This window comes from Peromyscus californicus, unplaced genomic scaffold, assembly GCF_007827085.1.
Source record: "Peromyscus californicus insignis strain IS unplaced genomic scaffold, ASM782708v3 Scaffold_8__1_contigs__length_139910024, whole genome shotgun sequence".
Classification (NCBI taxonomy): domain Eukaryota; kingdom Metazoa; phylum Chordata; class Mammalia; order Rodentia; family Cricetidae; genus Peromyscus; species Peromyscus californicus.
Window position 1 is genome coordinate 30,134,896 of NW_026294606.1, and position 27,260 is coordinate 30,162,155.

At 43.1% G+C, this 27,260-nt stretch overlaps 1 long non-coding RNA gene across 1 annotated transcript in view; it reads right to left on the reverse strand.

The window, feature by feature from the left end:
* Window positions 1-246: 246 nt before the first annotated feature.
* LOC128103626 (uncharacterized) overlaps window positions 247-27,260 on the reverse strand; it is a 69,266-nt gene continuing 42,252 nt past the window's right edge. The window contains exons 3-4 of the long non-coding RNA XR_008215741.1: window positions 1,584-1,764; window positions 247-904 (exon numbers count right to left, since the gene is read on the reverse strand). This is a non-coding gene — a long non-coding RNA (uncharacterized LOC128103626). The remainder of the gene's footprint in view (window positions 905-1,583; window positions 1,765-27,260) is intronic.

Here is a 27,260-nt window from a genome sequence, read left to right on the forward strand (position 1 = left end):
CTTTTACCCTGATATCTGTCTGACTCCTGGTTTTTATTGATAAGACTAATTAGGATCACACTTCACTAAGTAGATGAGATCTGTCTGGAGGGAAGGAGGTGATGAATAATTAATCAATAATGAGCAATGTCTACCCCAAAATGACACAGTAATTTTTGGATTGTTGACATTCCTCTAATTCTAAGCTTACTCTATTCACATTCCACATCTCAGTGATGGGTATTCCCTCATTCCAGCTCTCAGGTTAGAATCTTGGTGTCAGTCTGGATGACAATCTCTTTGCACATATATCACATCTATTTCCTCATATCTAATCTCAAAATACATCCAGACTCTGACTGCTTCTCAGCATTATTGTGAGAGACTTTTCCTGGAGAGATAGGACACCCTCCATATAGGGAAGATAGAAAGCCACAGATCAAAATTAACATTACACCAACACCAAAGTCCAATTTGGTGAACCAATGAGTTTATTGAGGGTCCTTACAGGAATATGGATGAGAAGCTACTTACAAAAGGCAGGATAGCCAGGCAGTGGTGGAGCATGCCTTTGATCCCAGCACTCGGGAAGCAGAGCCAGGTGGATCTTTGTGAGTTCAAGGCCAGCCTGGTCAACAGAGCAAGATCCAGGACAGGCACCAAAACTACACAGAGAAATCCTGTCTCGAAAAACCAAAAAACAAACAAACAAACAAACAAACAAACAAAAAGGCAGGGTAACTGAAAGGCAGCTGCATCATTGGTGGTGCACCCCTGCATGCATGAGGACTCATGAAAGCTGCAAGCCTGGAGCTCTCGGCACCATTTTCAGGAATCTCAAGTCTCCTCTTGGTGGCTCCACTTCCTCGGGCGGCCCAGCTGGTCAGAGTCTCTTCCTCGAGCAACTGTTCATTGCTTCTGGAACCTTGGGGAGGGGCCCATACAAACTGTTTAGGTTTCAGTTTTCCCAAACATATGACATTTGTTTATTTCCTGAGTCTCATGAGTCTCCCCATCCTGGCTCCTCCTGGATGAAACATTCCAAGTGAGAGGAAATTGTTCTCCAACCAACAACCATTGCTACTACTTTGGTTCAAGCCCCTGTCGTATCTTACTTAATGGCCAGAGGTTGAAAGTTTTCTCCCTAAGGTCAGGAACAGGACAAGAATGCTGGCTCTTACCAGTGCCATTCAACACCACGCTGAAAACTGTCCCCAGTTAGGTTGTTTTTAATCGACACATCAGATACCCAAATCCATTACTGGATGGGCAGAATTTGATTTGTTCATATTTAATAATATGAAGGGCAGTCACCACCATGTAACAATGGTCAAGGATAGCCCACATACATAATTCCATAAGATCACACTGACGGAACTGAAAAAAAAAAAAACATATTGGCTAGCGATGATCCACGGTAATGTAACACCGTGCATCCCTGCATGTCTAGAGATGCTGGCATCAACTCATGTGCTGTACCATCAGTTCTATAAAGTACAGCATATAGATAGATAGATAGTACATAGCACTTAGTAAATGCCAATGCCCCTTCTTTGCTTATTTACTATGGCATACTTTTTATGGTTAATTCAGAGTATACTCACTCTATTTACATTAGAAATGTTTCCAGTATGGCATTCTGCCGTGGTACCCTGCATGCCATATCTTCCCAGTCTCTTGATTGCATCATTGGCTCTCATGCTTGATTTAGTCTTGTGTTTTGTTGTCCATCGTAGCCGGAATAGAATAGGCTGTATACTGTACAGCCCAGGTATATATGTCATTCTGTTGGATGAAAATGATCTCGATGTCACACAAAGAAATGCACAAAGTGAAAGTAGCTAGCAAGGTCATTTCTTTTTGTAAAAAGGGTACCCCAGAAACCAAACCAGTCTAGCAAGCATACATGGCCAAAGTGGCCTCTGTTTCTTATCCCTAATGCAGGTAGTGACTGTGTTTCAACCCATTGGTGGGAGTTTGACCTCACATTCTGACATGGTTGGTTAATTGGTATGAAGGGGAAGGGTGTGATAGAAAGTCTCAGGAATGTATAGGAATTGGGCAAATAGCCCTGTCACAAGATGGGAGAAGCTCATGGAATATTGACCCTTGGAGCACTAACTATCATTGATAGAAAAAATATTTCTTGCAGCCTCATCTTCTCAGTTTTCACAAATATACTGTACAATGTTTGCACAATGATAGAATTACCCAATGGTCCATTTCTTAGAATGTGTCTGTGTGACATGTAACTGGATTAGGAGTTGCCACAACAGATGAATCCAAAATAATTATGTGAAGAGCACAACAGACACAAAAATCCATGTATTATATGATCCCATGAATATGAGCTATCCAGAATAAGCAAATCTACAGAGATTAAAAAGTAGAGTAGCAATTACCAGAGGCTGGAGAGGGGAGTGGGGGAATGGAGAGCAATTATGAGAATCCCAGAGGGCACAGACTTCTCCTGGGACAAGGAAATGCACTTGAATTACACAGTGATAAGTGCACAACTTTGTGATTATACTAACAAAGCACTGATTTATATATATATATATGAACAAAATCCAAAACTCACAAGTAAACTTTTCCAATACCCTTCCCTAAGTTTCTGGTGGATATGTTCACTTACTAAATAATAATACCCTTTATAAAATGTGCATCAATTGTATCTCAGTAAAGCTTTTTTACGACAAGAGTAAGGACCCAAATCTTAGCCAGATAAGAGAAATTCTCAGAAAAGAGGATGGAGTTGAAGACTGGTCTAAATAACATCTATGTGTCTTACCAGTCTTTTTTTTTTTTTTTCGGAGCTGAGGACTGAACCCAGGGCCTTGTGCTTGCTAGGCAAGTGCTCTACCATTGAGCTAAATCCCCAACCCCCTTACCAGTCTTAAGGAGCACATAAACTTACATAATTAAAAGTGTTTACATGAAACAAATCAAATAAAAATAGTTTTCTTAGGTTTTTTTAATTTTTTTTAATGATTCTAGGAATATAACTCAGGACCTCACTCCTACCAGGCAAGCACTTTACCACAGAGCTTTATCCCCAACCATTTTTTTTTAAACCATCATTTCCATAATGAATTCCTATGCATTCCTTAATGTCTAGGAACTCTGGAGATAATGTGCCATGCTGGGCATCCTAGATTCTGAGTTCTGCTTCACTTCAAGTTTTAGTCTTTGTGGGAGAAATTCAGCAATGTTTTAGTCAGATGGGGGAGAGAATGGACATATTGAGGGGCTGTATATGCTAATTAACTTACATCAGTTATCCCACATTTATGTGTATACCACAACATCACTTTGTATCTTACAAATACATACAACTGTAACTTGTCAATATTCAATTAATTTGTTTAAGAAGATTTATTTTTGATTGTGTGTGTGTGTGTGTGTGTGTGTGTGTTATGTGTGTGTATACAGACATGTGTGTGCAGATACCCACAGACTCCAGAAGAAGGCGTGGGATCTACTGGAGCTGGAGCTCCAGGCAGTTGAGAGCTGCCGGGAACAGAACTTGGTCACTCTGCAAAGACAGTTCATGCCCTTGACTTCTGAACCTTCTCTCCAGATCCTCGATAAAAATTTAAAACCAAAGTGCGAAACTCCAGCTCTTAGGAAAGCTTTAGCTCTAGTCTCTGTCTATAACTGACACTTAAAAGCCCAGATGGCAAGGGTAATGTCTGACTGCACAGGGAGGCACTTCTGCAGAGCCTCCGGAGGGGAGTCTCATTACGTTGCCAGAGTGTGAAGAATCTACCCACTGTGATTCTGAAACCAGAGTAGCAAATGTTTTGACAGAAAAAACTAACTCTTGGCAGATAATTGAAATCCTGTCCAGGATCTAGTATTCTGTGTAGATTCTTGTGCAATGTCACTCATGTCCCTCTGAAATTCTAACGGAGGTAACAGCATGTGTTATTGTATTTCACTAAAAGCTGCAGGAAGTACCCCATGCCATGCAGATTAAGACAGTGGATACAACAGACTATTTGTGTAATAGTGTTGAGAGCAGACATACTCCAGGGGTCAGAAAGATTTCTTATAAATTCCAGCTTCCCTTAGACAAATAAGTTTAAAGTCGATTTTCTCATCTGTGAAAACTGGTATGGACTGGCTATTTCTCAGGCAGTTAGTGGGTAAGTGATCCATTTGGCCTCCACCTCTGGGCGTTCAGCATAGATGACCAATAGATCACAGAGAGCCTTTCCTTGTCACCATAACAACTTTTTACATGGTATTTTTAGATGAGTTAAAGTATACATGCACAGGTTATATGCAAATGTTATACCAGCTCAAGTAAGACATTTAAGAGTACACCATTTTTGCCATCCTGGAACAATCCTCCATAGATACTGAGAAAGACTGTGTAATAGTAGCAACTAAGGAAAAGACTCCAGATTGTTACACAGTTTGTAAGAGTATCTATCAATGACAAACCAACACAGAACAAATGTTCAGTCTTTTCCTCATGGGCACCTCTGTCTTCTCTTGTTTCTGTTCTTTATTCAAAGATTTCCCAGACTCCCTCATTCTGAGCCAGATCTGCAGGCACTAGTTGACCAGGAAGTTCTTTTGAGTCAGTAGAATTGCTTCACCCTGGAAGGTGACTTCATAGATGAGTTTGAGCAGCTTGGATAAACAACAAAATTTCCCCTATCCTAGGTGGGTAAACTCCAAAAGCACCAGTGTTTGCTTAGAATCATTTCATTGCCAGCTCCACACAATGTAGAGTGACTAGGAAGATGTCTCAGTGAGGGATTGTCTAGATAAAGTTGGTCTGTGGGAACACCTGTGAAGAATTGTCTTGATTAATGTGGGAAGACCCAGTATACTTTGGGTGGCACCATTCCCTATGTTTTGCTCCAGGACTATATAAGGGTGAAGAAGGTGAGCTAAGCACTAGATGCATTTATTTCTCTCTGCCCTTGACTATGCATCTGATGTGACTCGTTGTTTTAAAATCCTACCACCTTGACTTCCCTGTAATAATAGACTGTAATCTGGAATTGTGAGCTAAAATGAGCCCTTTCTCCCCTAAATTGCTTTGATCATTTTTTTTTTTTTTTTTTTTTTTTTTTTTTTTTTTTTTTTTTTGGTTTTTCGAGACAGGGTTTCTCTGTGTAGCTTTGCGCCTTTCCTGGAACTCGCTTTGGAGACCAGGCTGGCCTCGAACTCACAGAGATCCGCCTGGCTCTGCCTCCCGAGTGCTGGGATTAAAGGCGTGCGCCACCACCGCCCAGCTTGCTTTGATCATTTTATCACAGCAATGGGAAACAAAACTAGGACAATTCCTCTACTATGAAAGTGTTCCTTGAGTATCAGCACTGTCATAACATCATGGGAGGTCCGATAGTTGAAATGGCTATTGAGTGACTAATGGATGGGTAGTGTATACAGTGTGGATACACTGGACAAAAGGACAATTCACATCTTGGGCAGGATGGAGTGAGATAACATGAGGTTTAATCATACTACTCAGAATGGTGTGCAATGTAAAAATAGTGAATTGTTTCATTGTGTGTATTATTTTCAGAGCCTAGTAACAGAAATGGAAACGGTAATGATGCATCAGGTGAGATTAATGCAGTTTCTACTAAGAATGCTCTCTTTATAACAAGACTGCCAGTCCCTGCTCCCCACATTTCAGTCTCTGTCTTGTTCCAGTCCTAACTCAATCCCTATAGGGGGGAAAATATGGGTCATCTCTTTCACAGAGATCTGTAATGTGGTGGTATTGTGTTCCCCGAAATATTGTGCACCCTAATAAACTTATCTGGGGTCAGAGACAGAGCAGCCACAATATTAAACATAGAGGATAGGCAGTGGTAGCACACGCCTTTAATCCTAGCATTTCAGAGGCAGAAATCCATGTGTTCAAGGATACAGCCAAGCATGGTGACTCACGCCTTTAATCCCAGAAAGTGAGCCTTTAATCCCAGGGAGTGATGGTAGAAAGCAGAAAGGTATATAAGGCGTGAGGACCAGAAACTAGAAGCATTTGGCTGGTTAAGCTTTCAGGCTTCTAGCAGCAGTTCAGCTGAGAGCCATTGGGATGAGGACACAGAAGCTTCCAGTCTGAGGAAACAAGATCAGCAGAGAAGTTGGCCAGGTGAGGTTAGCTGTGGCTTGTTCTGTCTCTCTGATCTTCCAGTGTTCACCCCAATACTTGGCTCCAGGTTTGTTTTATTAATAAAGACTCTTTAAGATTCATGCTACACTGTAATCCAGTCCTGCTTCCTTGAGTCTGTGACACTTGGTTCAACAATGTGCCCCGTGAGCCCATGAGCCCCTAAATGTAGCTAACCTCCCACTGGCAATGAGTCTAGAAATGCTGGAGGCAGATGTGACAGGACATGGCAGTCAATGGCTGCAATGCCTGCCTGATTCCTACTCTCCACTTCTTCCCTAATCTGAACTTTAATTTCTATTTCCAATCATCCAATGCTTTTATGTAGAAACAGCTATTTGTTTTCTATTTAGATACTGCATTCTGTGGCCATGCTCATCTCACTGATTAGTTCTAGTAGCTTTTCTATGGACTACTTGGGATTTCCTATGTAGACAGTCAAATCACCTGAAAACAGAACAACTTTATTCCTCTTTTCTTCTTTAGATGCCTTTAATTTTACTTTCCTGCCTTATTCAGTAGTACAGTACAATGTTGAGTAGGAGAAGTAAGATCAGACATTCTTGTCTTGTTTGGGGGACAAAAAACCATTTAGTCTTTGATCATTATGTATAATATGAACAAATGATCTGTTTGTTGGATTTCTTTTGTTCTTGCAAAGCCTTTATTGTGAGGACATTAATTTAATTCCTGCTTTTCTGATTGACTTTATAATGAGTGGTGATTCGACTTCTGATTGTATTCTTAAGTCCATTCACATAGTGATTGACATGGATGAATGTTTGAATATTGACCTAGGTCTACTTAAACTCAAAATGCCGTCCCCCTGAAAGCTGAAGCAACTATAACTTATGACCATGAGCTTGTTCTGTTGCTTTGTGTTTAATGATGACTAAAAGTGACATAATGTGTACGAAGCACTCACCATGGCACCTGACCCGTGGCAAGCCTTAAGAAATGTATTCTTAGTTCTTGCAAGTATCCCCACCCTCCACCTCCTACGCTGGATTGTGTCACCTAGAGTTGACTCTTCCGTGGTGCTCTAGAGGCACACAGAACATAGCAGCAGCCTACTGGCTCTTCAGAGGTTCCCTTTGTGCTGCTCTTTTCCACAGCCTTGGACTCTCAGGCACTGCGAGACCAGCCTCAAATTCCCTAGGTTGACTCCACCTCTGCATGTGTTTTCCAAGGACAGGCAGTCCTCACAGGCTGCCTCTGTATCTGGGCTATTTGCCCCATCACTGACCTTGTACAGCACCTGCTGACTCCCTGTGTCAATCAGGATGCTTTCAGTTGCAAATAATAGACAGTCTAGAGACATGACAATTCCTCAGCCAACACACTCGGAGTTCCAGAAGCTGACTTCAGGATTGTCAGGGGCCACGTGTCACTAAGAGCCATGTTCTCTCCCATCTCTCTTCTGCAGTCCTCTATGTGGGTCTGACAACCAAAACTGGTTTGACTCCTTATGGATACTAAATGGCAGCTGATGACAACATCCCCACATTCAGGGATTGTTCTGCCCTCCAAACAATCGAGGAGAGGTCCTCCTACCAGTCAACTGGGACGACTTGGTCACGTGCAGCTCTCTCTGACCAGTGCCCATTGCACTGCAAATGGCATTTGCAAACTGCATTAGTCCTGGGTCCTTAAACTCAAAACTGTAAAGAAAGGAGTTTAACATGACTGTAAGGTCTATCTTAAAGCTGGAGGGATGGCTCGGTAGGTAAGAGCACTTGCTGCTTTCACGGAGGACCAGAGGTCAGTTTCCACCACCTATCTTAGTAGCTAACAACTGCCTGTACCTCAGATCCATAGGATCTGACACCCTTTTCTGGCCTCCATAGTTACCCACACGTGTGTGCATATACACACATTTCGACATACACATGAAAAAAAATTAAATAAACAACATTAAAAAATAAATTAAAAATTAAATCTCCCACCTTGAACTGTAGTCAATTCCCTAAGTTATACTGCTGTTGCCTAGCAACGGCAGAGGGCAAGCCATGAAGTCCACTCTCCCCCTCCTCTGGTGTCCTAAATGCTTCCTGTATTCAGGCTGGTACTTTATGGTTTATCTCTGTCCTTGTTGGATTGTTTTATTTCCTTTGCCTGCTTTTCAAGTTCAGATATTCTGTCCTTTCCTTGATCCAGTCTATTGCTGACAGAATTACTTTTTAGACTATTTTTTAATGTTGAGCATCTCAAAATAGTTTTTCCTTACCATTTCTATTTATGTTTTAAATTCCTCTTTCATGTTATATATCTTCTTCCTTACTTCATTCAGCAATTTGTTTGTACATTTGAATATACTTCTAATCACTATTTGGGGTTCTCTGTCTGGGATTTCATCTAATTCTTATTTACGAGATAGCATTGCTGTAGGGTTAATAATTACTAGAGGAGTTGTGTTGTCTTGTGTTTCTTGTGTTACTACATTGGGATATATGCATCTGGTCTTGTTTCATTGTGGCTTATTTTTTATCAGCTATACTTTTTTCAGTTGAAGTATTTGCAGTATTCAAGTAGGACTTGGATGTGGTGGAATTAAGTGTGTGTTTCAGATAATATTTCCTCAGTTCAGGAACTTTGGGTACCTGGTATGAATTCTGTGTGATTTCTAGGTAGGTTATTAACTGTGAGAGCAACCACAGGGCTAAATAGTGCCACTATTCAAATGCTGCACTAACCAGTTAACAACAGGGCTCCTTTGCATACAATGATTGCTGGAGGATAAACAGCCAAGGATCATAGGGAGTTAGTAAGATTATGATCGGGAGGGAATTAGAGCAATCGAGGAAAGGTGTAAGTATTAAAGATATTGAGAAGAAAGAAAAATCAAGGTAGGTAAAGTCAGGCTGAGAGGGAACGGTCAGGATACTCTCAGGCCACAGATTTTAGAGATTGTTAAAACTGTGGCTATAATTAAGAAAAAGAGAAGGGGATGTGGAAGAAAGAAATAGGAAAAGATGCAGGTACAAGAGGTGGGGTGCATGATCTGTGGGCGAAGTGTATAATGAAGAAAGCCACAGCGTATACTATGTGGAGAAGCACACAGGCCTACATCCTGACCGCAATACACAAATGCAAAGTCATCGCGAGACATATGCAGAAGTGGAAAGTAAATAACAGAAAATCAGAAATAGAAAAGAATGCTTGTGGAGTTCATTGCTCCATTGAGTTGAAAGATGTTGTTCTCAGAACCTTCAACTCCAGCAGGCTCCTTTTGATATGTGCTGGGGAGGAGAGACAGGGAGCCGCTGGTCTCTGCGGCTTGAGCCTTTATAGTGTTTGGTTGTGTGGGGGAAACGGGAGGAAGTACGTAGTTTCCTGGTAGTTTCCTGGATTCCTGCACTCCATCATGGCCTCTCCTGGCCCTGCGGTTCCAGTTCTTCCCTTCTGTCTAGGTTCCACTGCTCCTCCCCCCAGCTTAACTGTGCCGGAAGGTGGCCATTCTAGACGGCTTGCAGCTGGACTGCGGGCTTCTCAGCTTTGCTGCCTGCTTCCCTGCCAACAACCCCTTTTGATCTTAGTGACTACCGTCCCTTCTTGTCAGATAAAATAGATTGCAGAAACAGTAACCTAGCATGGTCTCCCTATGCTCCAGCCTCTGACCTCCCTGACAGGCTGACTCAGACTAGCTGTGTGATGGTAATTGGTTACCTGTCACCAAGCTTGCTGCTTGGCCAACCTGGGGCAATGTTGACACTTTCTCTATAGGAATAAAAGCACTTGTTAGGATAAAGGGAATGAGGACTGGGAATGGAGCCAGGGAAGGAGGGAAGGTCCTATTGTAAGGATTAGGTCCTTATTACGTCACCAGCCTGCGCCTGCGACGGTGTCCAGCCTAAAAAGCGGGCGTGCTCTTCCACGGGTCTTTCTCTCCCTGTATTCCCTCTGTCCTCCATGCAGTCTCTCTCTCTCTCTCTCTCTCTCTCTCTCTCTCTCTCTCTCTCTCTCTCTCTCTCTCTCTCTCTCTCTCTCTCTCTCTCTCTCTCTCTCTCTCTCTCCTAATAAAGCTCTAGAAAGGTAACCATGGCTTGTGATTCTTCCGTCACCGCAGCATCCAGTGCTCTCTTCCGTGGCATAGCCGCCAGCCACGAGCGCCACCGCTTAACCAACACCTATCACAAATTCTTTTAGTATTGGAAGTAGGCCACCCTCACATTGAATTTGCTGATAGTAGGGAGGAGAGGATTCCAGCAAGCTACATGAGAGAAAGGGATCAAGTGTAACCAGGTAGGTCTGGCAAGGCAAAGCTGCCTGGCTCCTTAAGTACGGCATCCATGTGATGTCCCATGCAGTTGCGGGTCTAGGCCAGAGACAGCACAGACAGCTTGTATAGAGCCTACAAATCAGACGGCACTCCTGATTTGCTTGCTTTCTTGTTCTTCCATATGGCAAACTCAATAAGATGACACACGTTTGCAATCCCAACCCTGCAGAGGTAGAAGCAAGGAGTATCACGGGCTTGAGATCAGCCTGGGCTAAATAGTAAGACTGTTTCAGCATCCATATAAACAGTAAAGAAAGGTCCTATCCCGGCTGGTCTAAAGGCAAGGATCTGTGCTCACTTTTACACAATGCAAAGAGACCCCTTCATTCTTGCTTGCTGGGAAGGAGCTGCCCATGAATTGCTAGTGGTCGCAACCCCTTCGTGGTTGAAAGACCCTGTTACAGGGGTCACATATCAGATATCCTGCATATCAGATATTTACATTAGGATTCACAACAGTAGCAAAGTTACAGTTATGAAGTAGCAACGAAAATAATTTTATGTTAATCCCAGCACTGGGGAGGCAGAACCAGGTGGATCTCTGTGAGTTCGAGGCTAGCCTGGGCTACCAAGTGAGTTCCAGGAAAGGCACAAAGCTACACGGAGAAACCCTGTCTCAAAAAAAGAAAAAAGAAAATAATTTTATGGTTGGGGATCCCCACAATATGAGGAACTGGATTAAAAGATCACAGCATTAGGAAGGTTGAGAATCACTGTGCTGGACAGATCTCACTAGCAAAGGGGAGTCAGCAATAAGGAGAGTCTTCTCAACTCCTTCCCACAAAGACTCCCAATAGGGCTGCTTTCCCAGCCACACTGTTTCCACACAAGCTGAGTGGATATGAGAAACTATGTCTCAATAACCTTCACAAAGTACGAGCAACACATAATCACTGGTTAACGTAATTCCTCTGTAGTGAGATGGGGAAAATGTGTATTCTCTAAATTTCTTCTGTACAATTTCTATGTTTAGAAATTATAGCCCCAAGGGTGCTTGGGTTAGAAGGTAGAGTCCTTAGTTTGCAGAAGACAGAGGGAGCGGGCAGAACCATGAAACTGAGGAAGTGGCCAATGAGGGAACCCAGGGAACTAAGAGATGGATTTCACAGAGATTATGACACACTACAATGTAGGCAGCAGATGCTTGGGGCAAACTTACTCAGTTCTCTGAGGGGCGGGAAGATCATAGGAGAGAACTGCTCAGAGCAGGCCTTACTTTAAGGTGGGACTGCTTCTGAATTGCTACCTGTGTCTTCAACTCACAATCATTCTGAAATAAACCCTAGATCTAATCTTAGATATAATACTTGTACTTGTTAATGTTTCAATATTATGTCCAGAAATTAAAATAATACTATCACTATAGCACTTAAAATTAATACTCTTAGTAGAACTTCCTGGTTTTCTCATGCTTATTTTTACAGTCTGGTTGAACCAAGTCTATAGATAGCTACATTGAAGTTACATACTGGTCGAGGATAATGATGGCTCTTTAAAGTCTTCAATTTCTTTAAAAATACAATTCACTAATTCTTTGAGAATTTTCTATATGCACATCATTGTACAATATTTTGATCACATTCATCCCCAATTCCTCCTCCTAACTCTCCCTAGAGCCACCCTAACCCACCATTTTAATCCTCCCAACTTCATGCCTTCTTTGTTTTTTTTTTTCCCTCCCACTAGGTCCAATTTGTGCTCCCCATATAGTCATGGGTGTGGAACCATCCACTGGAGTGTAGTGGACCAACCAGGAGCACGCTCTTTTAAAGAGACTCTCCCTCCTCCAAGCCAACAACTGACAATTGCAACTCAGTTGGGGTGGAGGTTCTTGAGTCCCTCCCTCCTCCATGCTGGAATGGTGACTGGCTTGGTCTCGTGCGGGTCTTGTGTAGTCATCCACAGCACCTGTGAGGTCATGAGTGCAGAGGTCCTGTCCCATTCAGAAAACACTCGTTATCTCTGGTCCTCCTCAAACTCTGGCTTTTCCAATATTACTACTCCCTCTTCCAAGATGATCCCTGAGTCTAGGGAATAGAGGTGGTTGGGAAGAAAAGGACCCCCATAGGGAGTGGCACTATTAGGAGATGTGGCTTTGTTAGAGTAGGTATGGCCTTGTTAGAGGAAGTGTGCCACTGTGGGAGTGGGTTTTGGGGTCTCTTTTGCTAAAGCTTCCCTCAGTGTGACTGTCAGTTGACTTCCTGTTGCCTGCAAGATGTAGCACTTTCAGTTCCAGCATGTCTGCCTGCACACCACCATGCTCCCCACCATGATGATAATGGACTGAACCTCTGAAACTGTAAGCAAGACACCCCAATTAAATGTTTCTTTTATAAGAGTTGCCATGGTCATGGTGTCTCTTCACAGCAGTAAGAACCCTCACTAGGACAGTGTGACACAGGTGTCCCATTTGTGGTTGAGCACTCCACAGACATTTATTCTCTGCACTTTAAGAAGTCTTTAGTTTTCAATAGTATCTCCTTTAGCTCTCCATTTCCCTCTTACAACTTAAAATTGCTGAAAAATGAGATTATTTCCCTGATCCAGTTTTCCAGTCCAGATGGTTTCATCCCTGTGACGTCATTGGGCAACATAAAGAACACTGATAAGTGAGTTAAGAAACTTGCCAGATTGGAGTGCTTATCGGGTAACATTTTCAAAACAGGTCATACAATGTGTTTTCTTAAGTGTTGGCAGCTGACGGTTATTGGCTAGACAAACATTCTCAGTGGGATTGCCTCCCACAACTCTCACAAGACAGGATGTGATTTTAAAGGGTGAAAAGTCTTTGATCTTGCCAGGAGTAGTAGAGCACAACCTTTATCCCAGCACTCAGGAGACAGAGACACATGGATCTCTTGAGTGTGAAGTGGGCCTGGTATACAGAATGAGTTCCTGGACAGTCAAGAATACACAGAGAATTCCTGTCTCACCCCCGCCCCCCAAAAAAAACCTTAATCTATAAAACACAGTTAAGCATATATCTTTACATAATATATGTATTACATATGTATTATTTATAGAATATATGTTATGATTACATATTAAATATCATGTATGAATATTATGCATGATTCTCATATATGATTATCTATAACAACATACATTATATATAATATATGATGTGTTTCTTATTATTTAAACAGATAAGCAGCATATGTGGTATTGAAATTTTATGGGATGGATAATTAGAAATAAAATATCCAAAAAGTTAGGGGACAGTAGGCCGGGCAATGGTGGTGCACGCCTTTAATCCCAGCACTCAGGAGGCAGAGGCAGGCAGATCTCTGTGAGTTCAAAGCCAGCCTGGTCTACAGAGAGAGTTCCAGGACAGGCACCAAAAGTATACAGAGAAACCCTGTCTTGAAAAACTTAAAAAAAAAGTTAGGGGACAGTATCCTAGATCTATTAACTCCCTAGAGGTTACATACAGCTCTTGGATGACAGTTGTGTTAAGAGCAGCAACAGGCAGGGCAATCATGGAGATAACTGCTGTGGAAGAATAAAACCATCATTAATTCAACTTACATTCAATGATAAAACGTGTGCTAAACTTGGACACTCCATGCCCTCCAGTGGCCTATATGTCAAGGGCTTGGTCCCCACGTCTACTGAGAGTTGGTAGAATCTGTCTTTTGTTGGTAGTGGTATTTTTGATCTCTCTCTCTCTCTCTCTCTCTCTCTCTCTCTCTCTCTCTCTCTCTCTCTCTCTCTCTCTCTCTCTCTGTGTGTGTGTGTGTGTGTGTGTTATGTGTGTATGCATGTATATCTGTTTGTGAGTACAGACATTGTTAATCCCCCCAAATGAGAGTAAAGACCACTGACCACAAATTACGGACAAATTAAAGCAAGCTTTATTCTGTGCATAGCAGAGTCAGTCTAGCAGCTGTCTCCCCCCTAAGACTGGGTTGGAGAGAGCAACCCTGGGCCAATTATTCAAGCTTCTTTTATAGGGAAAAACCACAGGGTAGGAAATTTTGCAAGCAAACATGGTTACCGACCCTTCTATGTTCGAAGGTGTGGGGTGCAGCCCAATTCCAAAAACCAGAAACTTAAGTTTTACAGCAAAGGGAAATATAATTCAGGTACAGCTACAGTAAATAGAAATCTAACTTAGCTAGAATCTTTAAATGGCCCCCAGGACAAAATGGAGTTGGTGTGGTTTCTAGGCATGAACATCCCACAGCCTTCGTGTGGAGGTCGGAGACAACCTCCAGTGCCACTCTTCATCTTCCCCCTTGTTTGAGAGAGGGTCTGTTGCTGTTCCTGTCTGTGTGTGCTAGGTGCAACCCATGAGTTTCCAGGGATTCACTTGACTCCCCCTCATATCCCTCCATGGGAGTTCTGAGGTTACAGATGTGTGCTACCCTGTCCACATTTATGTTGCTTCTAGGGATACAAACTCATATTTTCATACTTTCATGGTGTGGTAGTTTGGATGGGAGTGCCCCTCATAGCCTCCTATATTTGACTAATTGGTCCTCAGTTGGTAGAACAATTTGGGAAGGATTAGGAAGTGTAGGCTTTGTTGGAGGAAGTGTGTCACTGGGGATAGGCTTTGATGTTTCAAAAGACCCATGCTGTTCCCAGTCAGCTCTCTCTGCCTAGTGGTCTGGTCTCAAGATGTGAGCACCCAGCTACTGCTCCATTGCCATGCCTGCCTGCCTGCTGCCAAGGTCCTCACCATGATGATCATGGACTCTCACTGTCTGCAACCACAAACCCCAAAATAAATGCTTTCTAGGTTGCCTTGATCATGGTGTTTTATCACAGCAATAGAAAAGTCACTAAGACAAGTGCTTACCCATTGAGCCATCCCCCCAACCCCCCTTTTCTTTGATTTAGTGTTAAGCATTTCGTTAGAGTGATGGAAAGCTAGCTCAATAAAAAAGATAGCAAACAGCAATGAGTTACTGACATTGTATGCCAAGTAGAATTAACACTTGCCTTCTTTCATTAGCTCTGTAATTAATCAATATCAGCCACATGGGAGCCAAAGGCATCTGGACTGCCATTGTCATCCCTAATCCATCTCCTCTTTACCTTGCTTGCATATTCACAGTTCTCAGAAGACGAATACTTAACCCAGATCCTCTGTGCTCAGGAGTTTCCTATGTCTTTCATTCACTTCCTCCAGGGCTCAGGGTCACTGTCCTCTCCCCAGCACCTTCTCATCAGAGAAATCTGTGGCACCAAAGCTCTCCCATAAACCTGGACAAATATGTCATGAATAGATTATGTTCTTTGGCAGGGATGGTGCAGGATGTTGGGGCTGCTGCAGGACCAACTCCACCTGTCTTAGTTAATGGTCTATTGCTGTGAAGACACCATGACCATGGAAACTCATGAAGGAAAGCATTTACTTGGGGCTTGCTTACATTCAGAGGTTTAGTCCATTATCATCATGTCGGGAAGCATGGCAGCATGCAGGCAGGCATGGTGCTGGAGAGGTAGCTAAGGGTTCTATATCCAGATCAGCAAGCAGCATGAAGAGAGAGTGACATTGGGTCTGACTTGAGCTTCTGAAACCCCAAATTCCACCACCAATGACATATTTCCTCCAATAAGGCCACGCCCACTCCAACAAGGCCACACCTCCTAATCTCTCTCACGTAGCTAGCACCACTCTCTAATGACTAAGCCTTCAAACATTTGAGCCTACGGGGGCATTCCTATTCAAAGCACCACAGCACCTGACTGTAGATTAAGAGTTGAGTGGAGGACATGGGTGCAGGGGTAGAAGATGCCATCTTAGGTGAAAGGAGCCAAGATCAGAGAGACGAGCTCTCCCACCTAGGGCTTGGTGAAAGTACCAGCCTGTTCGGTCTCTAGTGCTTTATGAGTTATGGGATCCTTTGATGTCTGTTTAGCCTTAGAACATGCCATAAGCCAGACAAGGGCATCATCACTGACCCCATTGCATAGTTGGTGAAACTGAGGCACAGAATCTTAACAACTAGCCTAAGATCACTGATCTTTTTCTTCCCTGTTTTTCGTTTTAAATAACTTCATTTTATGCATGAGGAAGCTGACCTTCAGTGGGACCAAACAGGGAGGTGGAACTTGATTGGCTTTCTGGGTCCCTAAGACCCATGTAGGCAAGAAAACTCCAGGCTACTGATGACCTACCCACTGGCTATAAGGTGTTACTTTTAAGGTCCTGCCCAGGGTGATACAGCCACTGTCCTACCTCCTTGGTGCAGAAGGAGCAAATGCCCCATCCAGTCTGATCCAACTGGAAACAATAGAGTTGGGAGTTGGGTGTAAAATGAGGAAATGTGGCTAAGAGCCCTGTGGGAAGACCACAGTCAGAGTTGTGAGATTCAGGCTAGCGTCCTCCTCCAACAGGGCATGTGGGTCAGTGTGGCCTAACTCCCCTTCCCGCCCTTTATCCCTCATAACTCCTCTAAAACTCCCAACCCTCTCCTTCTCTGCCTCCCCCACCACCCCTGGACCCAGTGTTCGGAGGTGGAAATGACAGTGTCTGTAGCAGAAATATTTTCTGACTTCCATCCATTTGGTTTTATTGCAAGGTTATAAGCCAGATAATGATCTCAGACAGGTTGAAGGGTCCTGCGTCTTTTGAGCATCTTGGTGTATAAATGTTAAAACTCAGCAGAGAAAAACACTGCTATGGGTTTGAAGCATCCACTGGTCCCATCAGTTCCTGATCTAAGCTGGTTGTGTGATATAAATCTCCATGGAAGGGCAATCTGTTCTCACAGTTTCTGCCCTTCGTGATTCTAGCTGGATGGTGTGACATGTTGGGTTCCTGCCAGTTTGATTTGAAGCTGGGCACTTCTCTAGTAGTTGTGGCTATGTGGATTCTGGTAATTGAATCAAGGCTGAGAGATAAAGGTGGCTAAATACTGCATGATCCTTCAATATGTTTTCAAGTAAAGCAGACTGGGGTATGGCAGAGTCTCGGAGCTTCTTAGAAGGTTCTTCTTCTTTGTCAGACATGCTTTGGGGACTAGAATGCTGCAGAGACAGGCTAGACAATGAACCTTACATTCTAGGGGATCCCATGCCAAAGGGAAAGAAACTTTATGTGTGTTCTATGAGGGAGGCCATCTAACTTAGTTCCTTTAAATGTGTTTTCCCAGCTAGTTAAACAGTGGGTCTTGCCTTTATCTAAAGTGCAGTGATGCCGTGAAGAAGCAGACTTCAGATGTACAGAGCAGACCTGAGTTCAAATCCTGATGCCAGCACATTAGCTGTATGACTTAGACAACTTATTAAACTGCTCCCTGGCACATTTTCCAACCCATAAATTGAAGGTAAGGCCATGTCATTAATAAGATTCTCTAAGCTTTCAGTGGGACAAGGCATAGAAAAAGCTCAGCCAACCCCTGACATGAGGTAGATACACATAAAGGACAGTCTTGTTTCATTATTTAATAAGCATTTTTTTTTTTTTACTGATATGAAACAAATGTCAGTCTTTCAAAGGAATGTCTGTTACATAACTGGAGGGGTGAGTTTTTCCTTTCTCAGAGTCTATGACTTTGGGGTTACAGTGACTCATCAGACAAGAAGGAGTCCTTCCATTTGGGTGTGGCTTCGGTGGGGACGGCTCGAGTGTTCATAAGGACACTAGGCATTCCTCCTGCAATGCATCCCTTCTCCTCCTCCTTGGACTCTGACCTATGCAGTTCCAGAGGTGGGAGATCTGCTAGTTCTTTTCATTTTAAAAATGCTTTAAAGGGAAGCTTCACCATCCTAGAATCCAAAGCATGTGGCAGCTTCATGGGACTATAAAGGTAAATAAAATGACTCATCCACTTCCCAATAGATGTTTGTATTTCTACAACTATTCTAGCAGGGTCAACCAATAATAATAATAATAATAATAATAATAATAATAATAATAACAATAATAATAATAAAATTTAAAACCCCTCAATTTTATATTACTTGTCTAGTAGTAGACCCAAAACCTCTCACCAACTCATTTTTAAGTGCTATTTGGAAAGGATTAGAAATCACTATTTTATGCATAACTCTGCCTGAGCCTGACTGGCCATGTTGTTTAACAGATTTGCAGTTGAGATTTTTTGTTTTGTTTTGCTTTCAAATTAAGCCAGGAAAGCAAATTATTTCCAAGATCCAAGACGTGTTGGCTGACTTCAGATTGTCAATATTTGCTGTGATAGTGTAAGCAGAGTAGTCCTTAACAGGTGTTGTAGTTTGAATGTGAAATGTTCCCACGGGCTCATAGGTGGGAATATTTAGTCCCCAGCGGATACTGCCATTTTGGTAGGTTGTAGAATCCTGGGGAGGTAGAGCCTCACTGGGGGAAGTGGGTTGACTGTGGGGGAATCAGAGAGAGCGCTAGCCCCACTGCTTGCCTACTTGCTGCTTCTTGTTCTGCCAACATGAAAGGAGAGGACGACTTCCAGCTGCACACTGCTGCCACTGTAGAACCACCTGCCACCATGTCTCCTCTGTGATGGACTGTAGCGCTTAAAACTGTGAGCCAAAATAAAACCTCTCTTCTTTAAGATGAAATTTGTTAAGAACATTAGTGACTGTTCTCACGGCTGTGGTCAACTAACCGACAAGAAGCAACTTAAGGGAGAAAAGATTTATTGTGGCTCACTGTTCAAGAGGACGTAGTTAGTTTATCATGTAGGGAAGGCAAGGTTCAGGCAGCTCCATGCTGGGGCAGTGTGCAGTGTGACTCCTCACCTTCTCGCATCTTAGCAGACCCGGAAGTAGAAAGGACAGGAAGTTGGAACAGCCTATAAAACCTCAAAGTGCATCTCCAGTCATCCATTTTCTCCAGCAAGGCTCCACTTCAAGGCCCACTCACAACTGGGGACTAAGTGTTCAAACCCATGAGTCTACAGATGGCATTCATGTTTCAATCACAACACTAGATATTTTGTCACAGTAATTTAAAAAAAAAGTAATTGATACACCAGGCTACAGTGTGGACAGTGCAGTGAACTCTTCAGATCTCAGATGGTCACACACAGAGGGAAACTGAGAGACTCAGAATCATGTTAACCTTGCTCCTGTAAAAACTTGGTCAGATTCGAGATTCAAAAAAACAAGAGGGTCTAGGCCATCTCTTCCTTTCTCAAGACTTTTTATTGTTCCTGTTCTCTTTTTGCTGTTGTTGTTGTTTTCGAGACAGGGTTTCTCTGTGTAGCTTTGGTGCCTATCCCGGATCTCGCTCTGTAGACCAGGCTAGCCTCGAACTCACAGAGATCCACCTGGCTCTGCCTCCTGAGTGCTGGGATTAAAGGCATGTGCCACCATTGCCTGGCTGTTCCCGTTCTTTGAGATTCAAAGTTTAGCCTGGGATACACTTTGGTTTGAACATTTTCCCCCCTCTTGTAATGGTAACAATCTCGGATGCAACTGAATTTGAAGGTATACTTTGGGGAGATCTTCTGCCATCATGGATGGATTTGTGGTGTTATAAAAGTTCTTGGAGAACTCATTTCTTCTCTTCTGGCAAGCGAAGGTATGCTTCATTTCCTTGTCCTTCTGCCTCCCACCATATGAGGACATGTTAGCAAGACACTCGGCAAGGTCTGTCACCCTGACCTTAGGCTCAGCCGCCAGAGCTATCAGAAATCATTTATGTGCCCATCATAGTCTGTTATCTGCACATATCACCCCAACTGGGGTCCTCCATAGCCCCCCTTTTCCCCCGTGAAGGAAAAGTTAGATATCTAACCTGCTCCTGAACACAGAATATGCTACATTCTTCATGCTTTGGTGCCTCTTTGCTCTGTTCCGTGGCCTTAGCTGTCCTTCCTCCTTACCCTCATGGAATTTCTGCTCCGTCTCCACCGTCTGTGGAATCCCATATCCTCTCAGAAGCCTTCCCTTCCCAGTAATCCAGTAGATCTGGTGTGACTGCCTCCTCCTCCTCCTCCTCCTCGTTGTACTCTTCCGTGGTACCAGACATGATGGTTCATAGACTTGGAATAAGACAGACTTCACAGATCTTTCTTAGTTGCTAATATAGTTAGCCAGCATAAATTTGGGGACATTGTTACATCCAAATCAGAATGGCCAAGGAAATGGATCCTCTATCCAAATAACATTAAGTTAGAATTATCCTAGCTGCCAATTATCTTCCCTAATTTCATTGAATAAATTCCAAGCAGCATTGTCTTACTCTCAATGCTTTTTGAAACAATAATGAGTGCGCTAATTTTTTAAATTCTTATTAAAGAGTAGGGATAAAAAGAACAGAGACTGTTCCAGAAGTTTGGTGGGTTTGGCAGGATCTTGCTGACTGCCCTAATCTTCTATAGAGAGGCTGTAGCAACCAGTGAAAATGAAATCTCCTAGCTGGATGTTAGACCCTTTAGATGTTTCTGTGTTTATAAAGCAACTTTGAAAAGCACTATGGCTGGTCCCCACTTATCCCCCACTTCTGGTTTATTAATAGAATCATCAATCTTGGGGACATTATTAGGATGGCAACGTGCCAGAGTAGTGGTCCAAATTTATCTAAATCAATTATGACAATTGCTGTGTGCTGGTGTCCTCTCTAGGCCTGGGATGGAACTCATTTCTGACCAATAGAACATAAGTGAAGTCTTATAGGCTGGAAGGAGCATTGGGAAACAGGTTTTCCTCATATGCCAAAAATGGAGGGGCTCAAACTCTGGGCACTGTATGTGAAGATCTCTTTGTTTAGAAATCTGGGCAATGTGTGATCAGGTGGGTAAGGGCCCCTCCCCCACCCCAAGTTGGCAATCTGGGACGATGGAGTCTAGATCTTTGATGTTATGACAAACTAGTGAGTTAAGATTGGGTCATCCACTTCCGGACTTCTTGTTACTAAAAGTCAATCATGGGTCAGTGTGTGCCAGACAGATATGTTTTCTGCTGCTTGAAACCAGGTGCCTCTGATCAAATCAACACCTAAAGTTCTTTGGGGAACCAGACTGAGGTGGGGGATTCTCTGGAGGGGGGTGGAGATTTAAAATACTTGTGATCTTAGATCTCTATTAATGTACTGAGCTCAGGAGAAAGTTTGCCTTTAGACTCTTAGGATATATAGATGTGTCGTGAAAGGAATCCTAGATGTGAGGTGGGTCTTTGGGAACTGGGAAATGTAACTAGGAATCCTGATGGTGCCTAGAAGGATTGGAAGGGATTCAGTGTGGGAAAGTTCCTTTGGGCTTCAGTGGTCCCGTATTCAAGGGCCCTGACTAGGCATAAGACTCATAAGACATACATAGCTGAAGAGAGAGGCCTCTTTGTAGGGGAAGTGTGGAGCAGTGGGGAGGGAGAGATGATGCTGGGACAGAGCTGTCTTTGTCAGAAGAAAAAGATAAAGAACACAGAGTGCAACATACTACAATAATTATTGAAATCCCAAGTTAGAAATTTTTAAAAAAACTACCAAGAATTTAGTTTTTAAGGAGAAATGATTCACAAGAGAAAATTTGTATCATAGGTGTGCTTTGCATGGGAGTGAATGAGAGATGGGAACATCGATTAGAAAGAACTGCTGTGACCTCAATAGAAGACTTCTTCTGGGTGAGTTTTACTATATGCTGTGCCCTTGGGACCAAGGGTGCCATGAAGTCACACAATGCAGCATGGTGAGCACCACCGAAACACCTTGGGTTCCTTGTGTTTGACTTGGAACTAGTTTTTGGTTGTTTTTCCTACCCTGTGTTCAGTTATGCAAACACATGTAAGGCTGTGCCCACACCTGTCCCAGGAAAGCTTCTGGATCGGTGTTTGGTACTCAGATTTCCGATGGAAGGCATGATGGTGAATTCTGCCGCTTGATCATCACTGTCAGCTAAGGGCGAAGGGCAGAGAGCAAGTGAGACAACGGAGAACAGCAACACCCAGCCATCTTTGTTTTCGACCTCTGCAAGATCTGCAAACAGTACTGGTAAATTTGCATACACTTCCGGATGTCTGATAGGAAAGGAATCTTCTTGACCTCCTGCCCTGAGTAAATATAATCTGTGTAAACAGCTGTCTGTGCTACACAAACATGCCACTGCATTAGGATGGGAGGGAGAGGCTCTGGAAGGATGGCTTGTCTCTGCAGGTCCCGCTTTTCTTCTTGTCTTAAAGCAAAGATCTCCAACTCCCTCCCAAAGGGAATGTCAGTTTTAAAGTCACCCACAGGGATTCCTCCTTGCATGCCTTGGTGGAGGAAATAAAGTGTGTGGACTGAAACACTCACCTTCCTGATATCAAGTAAAACGGAGTTTCTCCAACAAGCACTGAATTGATTTCTTTTGACCGAGAGGTAAGATAATGTGTCTCAGGTTTTGCAGTTACTGCTTGACAGTTCTTGTAAGACCAGCCACAGCTGTCATATGCCAACAGGGGAAGAAACCTGAGCATGCGGTTCACTGTAGCATCATATCCCAGGAGTCTGGTCAGATGCAGTCTTGGAAACGTGTGTTTAATTGTGCATTTTTTTTTAAAGTCAAAGAAACTTTACTTTCTTTTTAGCCTCTTGAAGACTGTTGTTATCATAAGTTCAATGTGAGCAGAGGCGGAATTGCCTCAAAACAGAACTAGCAATGGATCATTTAGGTGGGGGAATGCACCAAGTTTCTGTTCATATGCCACAGTTGCCACCTTTACACACCTGGGAAGAGGAAGCCTCAATTAAGAAATTGCCTCTGTCAGATTCATCCGTGGGCATGTCTTTAGGGCATTTTCTTGGTTGCTAATTGATGTAGGAGGACCCACCCCACTGTGTGTGGTGCCATCCCTGGGCAGGTAGTCCTGAGTTGTGTAAGAAAGCAGGCTGAGCAAGAAACCATGAGAAACAAGCCAGTAAGCAATGTTCCTCCATAGTCCCTGCTTCAGTTCCTGCTTCCAGGTTCCTGCTTTTAATTCATATTTAGCTTTCCTACATGATAGACAGTAACTTGTAGGCTAAACAAACCCCTTCTTCCCCAAGTCACCTTTGGCCAGTGTTTTATCATAGCCACAGAAAGCTAACCAGGACATCACAAAACTGCTCAGACAGGGAGTAGGCTGGGGGATAACAGGATTCATTGATCTTGCTAAGAGCTACAGCTACACCTTCTGCATTTCTGTGTACATAATTCCAACTATAGAATTCTCCCACGATGATGGTTTATTGAAAGAATTGCTGTTCTCTCACCTAGCCTGCCTCACAGTTTCTGCAGTACAATCGAACTTTATTATACAGAGAGTGAAGTTCAGTGGTAGAGGGCTTCACCAGCACTTGGGAGACCCTCAATTTAATTTCCAGCATTGCTAGGTGATCAATGACCCACAGTTAATGAGTAGTTTGTGTCTGATGAATGGGGACTGATAGCTCAAGGAATATGACTCCTTCCAGAGGACCTCTAGATGAGTTACTGAGGCAGAGTTTATGAACATATGTGGAGAATTGACTCATCATGAAAGATGGCCAGAAGCAAAATGTATTGCTTACCTGGCAAGGCACCAGACACTAAAGAGGAAGGGTTTATTTTGGTTCACGGTATCAAATGGTTCAGTCCATCACTAAGGAGGCAAAGTAGAATGGCTCCATGGTATTGGGAGCATGAGATGGAGCACCTCACACGGAAGCTGAACTAGGAAATAAAGAGCCCATGCTGGGGCCAGAAGCAGATATAGTCTTCAAGTCCTGATGACCATGACACAGTCCTGCCAGCTAGGCCACATATCCCAAAGGTTCCACAGCTTCCCAAAAACAGTGCTATCAGCTGGGGACCAAATATTCAAACACATGAGCCTATGGATGATATTTTATATTCATTCAACCAACACTATTCTATCCTCTAGCTCACACAGGCTCGTTGCCATCTCATAATGAAAGTCACATTAAATCCAATTTAGGGACTCCCCAAGTCTTAACACTAGTGAAAACTCTAAAGTTCAAAGTGCCTTCTAAGAATTCAGTCTCTCAGCTGTGAGTCCCAGTGAGGTGAAAGAGGAGTTATCTAAGTCTAATATACAACAGCACCAGGTTAACATTTCCATTCTAAAAGAGAGGAATGGGGGCCAGGAAAGATTTGAACAAAGCAAGAATGCAACCCAGAACAGCAACCATTAAACCCTGGATCTCAGTTCAACATGATGAGGAATGTGGTGGCATCCTCTGAACTCCAACAGACTGGCATAGCCCTGCCCCCCAGGGCCTGACATGTGCAGCACACATGAATTCTCTTTTGAGCCAGTTTCCCTCGGTGCCTACAGCTTTCCTTGGCAGATGTTCCATGTTCTTTTTATCTCTGACATCCCGGGGTATCCACTAGAACCTAGGTTTCACCTTCACAACTTCATGCATTGATCTCTTGGGGTCTCTAGGAATGGGATCTGACCCTGCCAGAGACTGCATAGCTTGGCAGGATTTTCTCTGGAACCTTGGCACAAGCTCCCATGACCCTTCAACTCTTCCTCTCTGCATGCATGCCAAGCCAGGAGCACTGGGACAGAGCAAGTTCTGAGAGCTTGAAAGGGAGCCAGGCAGTCTTGAACTATAGCTGAATAGCCTGTAAGTGCTAGAAAGTGAACCAATGCAAATGCTTTCCCAGGTGATCTTTTCCCAAAGAGGCCACCACTTGAGTAACATTCTCTTTTCAAATGAAGGTCTTTTAAGTGTGTTTTCAGTTTTACATTCTGAGTCCATTGATGGTTGGGGTTTTGCCTCCTAAGCAGTTTTGTTATTTGATGGTGGTAATCTTTGTCTGAGTCATCTTAGGATGTCCTGGTTAGTTTTCTGTGGCTATGATAAAAACACTGGCCAAAGGCGACTTGGGCAAGGAGGGGTTTGTTTAGACTACAAGTTACTGTCTATCATGGAGGAAAGCTAAATAAGAATTAAAAGCAGGAGCCTGGAAGCAGGAACTGAAGCAGAGTCCATGGAGGAACATTGCTTACTGGCTTGTTTCTCGTGGCTTGCTCAGCACAGCTCAGGACCACCTGCCCAGCGATGGCACCACACACAGTGGGGCAGGCCCTCCCACCTTAATTAATTTATCCATAGCAACCTGTCTTAGCTAGGGTTTCTGTGGCTGGGATAAAACACTATGACCTAAAGCAATATTGTCAGGCCTAAGAAGGTTTCTTGCAGCTTACAACTACCAGGTCACACGCCATCACTGAGAGCAGAAGCTATGGAGGAATACTGCTTACTGGCTTGCTCTTTATGACTTGATCAGCCCGCTTTCTTCTATGATTCAGGATCACTTACCCATGTATGGTACTGTCCCCTGTGGGAATGAGCTCAATCATTAAGCAAGAAAATGCACTACAGGTTGGCCTATATGACAATCTTTTGGAGGCATTTTCTCAGTTAAGAGTTCTTCCCAGATATGTCTAGGTTTGTGTCATGTTGCAAAACCAATCAGCACACAACATTTTCCACAGCTCCCCAAATGCATACTTTTCTACGTCTTTCTGCTCTGCCCTTTCAGTCCATTCTCACTGTAAAGCATTCTAAAAGCTGTAAGTAATATCCATGCCACAGCCTGGACACCATGCTGTCTTGAAAGTTCTGTTACCAACTAAATTAGTCTTTTTTAAATGTTTTAAATTGTGTTTATTATTATTATTATTATTATTATTATTATCATTATTATTATTATTATTAGTGTGTGTGTGTGTGTGTGTGTGTGTGTGTGTGTGTGTGTAAATCAGAGAAGAATTTTGTGGAGCCAATCTTCTCCTTCCACCTTCATGTGGGTTCCAGATGTTGAGTTCAGGTCACCAGGTCTGCATAGTAAAAGCCTTTGCCATCTGTGGCCCTAGTCTATTACTTTTGAATTTACCCTCACTCAAATTTTTAGTGTAAGAGCAGGACAGATCCAAATTCTTTCCCCAAATGTAACATGAATGGTATTTAATTCAGTTCCCAAAAAACTCCTATTCCCATCTGAAACCTCATAATCCTGGCCTTTACTGTTAACATTATATTTGACATTCTCCTGCACCTCTACCAGAATGACCAACTAAACTCCACTTATGACACTCAAGGTCTTCTCCAGTCTACAACGCCAAACTCTTCTACACTCCTTTGGAACTGCAAACCGTGTCCAAAGGCATATTACCACACAGTCAAATTTTTCAAAGTGAGACCCCCATTTCTGGTACAAACTTTCTGTTTTGGTTACTGTTCTCATCGGTGTGATAAAATGACCAATAGAGGTAACTTAAGGGAAGAGGGATTTAATTTTGTTCATAGTGTTAGTCCAGAGTAACAGAAAACATGGAGGAGTAGCTATAGAGAGTGACAGGGATCCTCACAGGGTTACCACATCAGGAAGCAGAAAATGGAACTCATTGACCCTCTTCTGTTAGCTCAGCCACATCTTTCAAAGGTCCTACAACCTCCCCCAAGCAGTACAGCCAACTGGAGACCAAGAATTCAAACATATGAATCTGTGGGAATACTTCGTATTCAGTCCATAGCACAAAGTATACTGTTCCTCTAAGCTTTTGCAGGGTGTGGTGGCATGTGTTTGAAATGTCTCTTTATTCACACACAGATTATCCTTAACTTATGATAGGTTATGTCCACATAACCCTGATGCAGGTCTTCAGAATTCTATTGCAGGGGATACAGTGTTCTTTTCTAATCTCATTGTTTTTCCTGAGAAGGGTGTTTCTAAACCAGTTGTTATCAGGTTGTCTCTCCCGAGCCACATGGACAACACCTCTTCAGCTTTTCTGGGAATATTCTCAGTGATTGTGTCAATAGCAGTAGTAGAGACAGCGGTCTTACAGCATGTATCACAACTGACAACTTGTGAGGGAATGTCTTGTTCTGCACATGATGCTTACAGCCTGCCCAAGAGCAGTTTGAACCCTTGCATTTTCTTTCTGTTTCAAAGTCATTACCATGATTGTTTGATGAGATGTTGGGAATGCAGGTGA